Below are 4,577 nucleotides of genomic sequence, written 5' to 3'. Positions count from 1 at the left end.
ACTAGGAGTGGCAACAGAGGGTGCAATCTTAGAGTCTCATTGATAATTAATTTAAGATATTTAGAGTCTCTTTGATGATTAATTTAAATGGACTATCTCTTCTAACAAACTAGTCTTTTAAACTGAGTTCTCATGTTTAGTGTGTATCACTGTCTTAGAACTCCCACTGTGTGTAAACATTCAAACAATTTATAAAACACAGCATATTCATACGATAATTCCTAATCATATAGTATTATTCAATAAGCATTGAACAATTACTATGAGACTTAACATATCATATTATTCAAGAGAGACGTTGCTATCAAAGAGTTCACAATAATAAATTCGAATTCATCAAATTGGGCTTTAGGCCCAAAGATAAAATTCGTCCCTCAAATCAACGGTCCCCATCTCCAAATGCATTAGACAATCCAAAGCCCATCAATTTTCAGAGCCCAAGCAAGGCGGACCAAATTAATCTTTTTCAGCCCAATAAATTTTCCCCCCAACATGAAAAAGCCATTAGGAGTAAGACTTTGACCGGATACGTATTTTAAGAAATGTAAAAAAAAGTTGGTTGAAAAAGTTAGTGGAATATGAGACCCACTTTTTTATATTGATTTTATAATAAAATGTGAGTGAAATGAGTTAGTGGAATGTGAGACATACTTATCATTTAATTTGGGACAGACCAAAATAGAAATTAGTAACTCTTATTTGGGGACGGAGGGAGTAATAAGTAGTATTTCATCAATCATCACACGAACCAAAGAGTGAATAGTTTATGGATTTTGTTTTTTTGGTAAAACTTAAACATTCAAATCATATCTACTAGTACTCCATAAAACATGGCATATTCATACGACAATTCCAAACATGTAAATGTGCATGCTGATCAATTCGAATATAAACAATTTGTCCTACACGATTTTGATAAAAACCTATTTACATGATAGTGCATACATGAATTTGTCACATTGCATAAGGAGTAATAAGTTTATAAAGTACTTGCACAACATTAGTGGAAAGTGAGAGCTCTCTAACATTGTCCAATTTTGATATAAACCTATTTATTTTATGGTGGTGCATACTGCATCCAATTAGGACTCAATCGCATCCCCAGTGGCATGAACTACATCCACAATGCTATTTGAAACAGGAGTATCAAATAAACATTAAAGCTACTTGCTATTGTACTTGTGAATAACATTCACGTACTATTTGAAATAGAAGTATCAAATATTACTCCCTCCATCCCTTAAATTTTGTCACATTTTGACCAGGTACGAGTTTTAAGAAATATAATGAAAAGTGAGTTAAAAAAAATAGTAGAGAGTTGGTCCTACTTTTATGAGTTAGTTTTATAATAAAAATGTGAGTTGTAATGAGTTAGTGGAATATAAAGTTCACTACAAAAAATGGTAAAACAATAAAATGTGATAAATTTCGTTGGAAAAAATGAAAAAATGTAATAAAATTTAACTCTCAAGAGAACAACAGAAACTCAATATGTAAGTGTCAAGCAATTCCAAATTTGTAAGATTATAAATGAAAATTGACCATTTACAAAGAAAGAGAAGACTTCACTAATATTATGGAGGGAAGCATACAAGGTAAAGAAGAGCGATCAAATCACTTCAACTCTTGATATACACAAAAACTTCAAAATTGGAACTTGCCAGCCTCTGCAACGCCTCATCTTTCTCCTCGACGAAAGCAAGGACATGAAGGTCTAGTTGGTCTCCTTGTAAATCCTCTTGCTCCTTCAATATCTCTTTAGCTGACAACACCAACAATTCATTGCAACGATCCACTTCAATTGATCTCAGTGTTGCTATTTCTCCAATTTCTGAAGGAATCTCCTTCAATTTTTTCATTTCAAAAAGAAGAAGCTTCTGAAGAAATGGAAAATGGGAGCCCTCTGACACTGTCCAGTTTCTAGATCTTGACAAGAGAACAAGCTTAGTGACCTGAGGCTGGGAAATTGGCCTTCAACTGTTGCCCACTCGCCTTTTTTGAAGCGACCGGAAATTAATGTGAGCTTGTGAAGAAGTGGTAAGGCCCCTATCATTGGCAGTATGTCTTCCCACTCAAAACCGATTGGGAAAGAGAGTCTCAACTCCTTAAGGGAGTCTGGGAAGCTCATCTTCTGAACATACCTTCCGTTATTGGTGGAGTCTACGAACAACCACAAGAATTCAAGTTTAGTAAGACACTGAAGACAGCTGAGATAGTTCACTCCCTCAATTACTTCCATATCATAAGTTATGGCTAAGTTCTTGATATTGGGAATTCTTTGAACAACATCCTCACTCAAATTGAGATTCTTCGCTCCTCTGAGCACCTCTAGATGCTTCATGACAATAATATCATCGTCAGCGCTCGGGGGAGCTCGGAGATGCATCTTCCAATTAATGAACTGGGCGTGCCTAAGTTTAAGCATTTTCCAGATATCAATTCGTCCTCACAAAAAATGATTAGTGTATGTAGATTCCAGAGCAATTTGAATGAAGTTTGCACATGCAGAGGAACGATTCGAAAAGCACAGGTGTTGGGGTATTTCTCTTTGGATAAAGTCTCTGGGCATGTAGTGTCCTCAGAAATCTAGATTTTGGCAATTCTAGATCACTAATCTTGTCACACCATAGTAAACAAGAACGAACATGTGACATGGATTCAAAGGCATTGCGGATTTTTTCCTTAGAAGTACTTCTTGGAATAACAATCCGGTGTTGCCTAATTACGCCTATAGGACTTTCTTCTCTCAAAACATAAAAAAACCTCTGTTTTTTAGCTTCTTTCCTTGATAAATCTCTTAGTAAATCATGAATTTTGCAGGATTTTACATTCCCAAGTAACCCCGACTCATGAACTAAAATGAGATTCCTATCAACTAGCTCCTGCAAGTACTCTTTTGCAATTGTTGTCAAGCTTTTGTTGTCTAATGGTTTAAGAAACCCTTCAGACTCCCATAGCTCGACAATTTCTGAAGCACTAAGCACACGGTCTTCCTCAAACACTCCCATGTAAAGAAAACAAGGCTTTAGATAGGTAGGCAAATGATTATAACTTAGTTTTAATATTCTCAAGCAATAATCATCATTCTCCGAATTCACTATTGAGCTTAAGTTTTCCTTTATGTGCTCCCAATATTCTAGTGTAGGTTCGGATTTAGCCATTAGACCCCCTATGACAACAATCGCCAAAGGAAGTCCATTACACTTTTCCACAATTTCCTTTCCAATGCTCTCGAGTTGAGTAGGAAAACTTTGTTCTCCAAATACAGTTTTGGAGAACAAAGTCCAACTACCAGCCTCATCCAGAAACCCCATCTTAAAAACTCCATAGGAATAAGTTAAGTAGGCAGCTAAGTTGGACAACCTAGTTGTTACCACTATTCGACTACCCTCACTGCAACAAGGAAACGAAAATTTCAACCTATCCCACACATCTATGCTCCACATATCATCCAATATAACGAGATACCTCCTACCCCATAAGCATTTGTGTAATTTTACCTCCAATTCTTTCTCATCTACACCACTCGAGGACCCTCCTGCTCGAGAGAGAACTTGCCTAAGAGTTTCTACTATATTATAATCTTGAGAAATGGTGGCCCACACACATATATCAAAATGATCCTTGATAAACTTGTGTTCAAACGCACCTTTTGCAAGAGTAGTTTTGCCGATGCCACCCATCCCCACGATAGGGATGATTTGGAGATTGGTGTTTCCATCAGTAAGCCTATGCAGGAGTTGTTGAAGCACATCATCAAACCCTACCATGATAAGGTTCTTCTCAGTGGAACTACTGGATCTTAAATTCCAGTCACCTCTTTTTTGATCATATCCACTTCTTCAATCTCATTTTGCAGATCCTGATAGAAGTGGATGCAACTGATTTGTTCACCATCATCATCACCAGCACCATCATCATCATCATCATCATCATCATTATCATCATCATCATCACCACTAGCACCATGGTCAGTTGATGCCGCAGAAAGGTGAATAGTGTCAATGATATATGACTCGATCACATCTTCAGCCGCTTGAGCTGCATCTAAAATGCGCATCTCCAACGGATCTGCTTCATCGCTGTATGCATGAGGAGAGTTATAGCTTTCGAGGAATTCCTGCAAAAACACAAGTTTTTCAGTGAGAGATTCAACTTGTTGTTTATCGAGAAAAATTGGAGGGGATGGATGAGTTTCAATATCATCTATGACTTTCATAAGAGAAATCAGAGCTGCATAAGCCGCCATAAATTCTAAGAGACTGAATTGAGAATGTTGTGAATGAAAATAAGATTAAATTGCAGGGATGAAGAAGACTAATATGATAGAATTGTTTTGAAGATGTCTTAAAATACTACTAATAACTTTTTAATTTAAGAATGACCCTACATGGCAATTATGCATGATTCTTTACAGCTGCTTTCCATTGTCTAAACGACACAAGTGACAGCTCTCCACCCACAATATTTCCCTTTTGCTAAAGAACAAATAAACATAAAGCAACTTGCTTTTGTGATTTTTAATAACAATCACATAGGAGTATTTGAAATATCAAATGACACTTCAATGTCTTTTT

At 36.4% G+C, this 4,577-nt stretch overlaps 1 pseudogene; it reads right to left on the bottom strand.

Moving 5' to 3' along the window:
- Positions 1 to 1,494: 1,494 nt before the first annotated feature.
- Positions 1,495 to 4,345, bottom strand: LOC125205668 (putative late blight resistance protein homolog R1A-3; annotated as a pseudogene).
- Positions 4,346 to 4,577: the final 232 nt, after the last annotated feature.

This window comes from Salvia hispanica, chromosome 6 (assembly GCF_029641045.1).
Source record: "Salvia hispanica isolate PSC_SH4W2 chromosome 6, Shi_PSC_v1, whole genome shotgun sequence".
Lineage (NCBI taxonomy): Eukaryota > Viridiplantae > Streptophyta > Magnoliopsida > Lamiales > Lamiaceae > Salvia > Salvia hispanica.
This window is presented reverse-complemented; position numbering and strand designations above follow the sequence as displayed.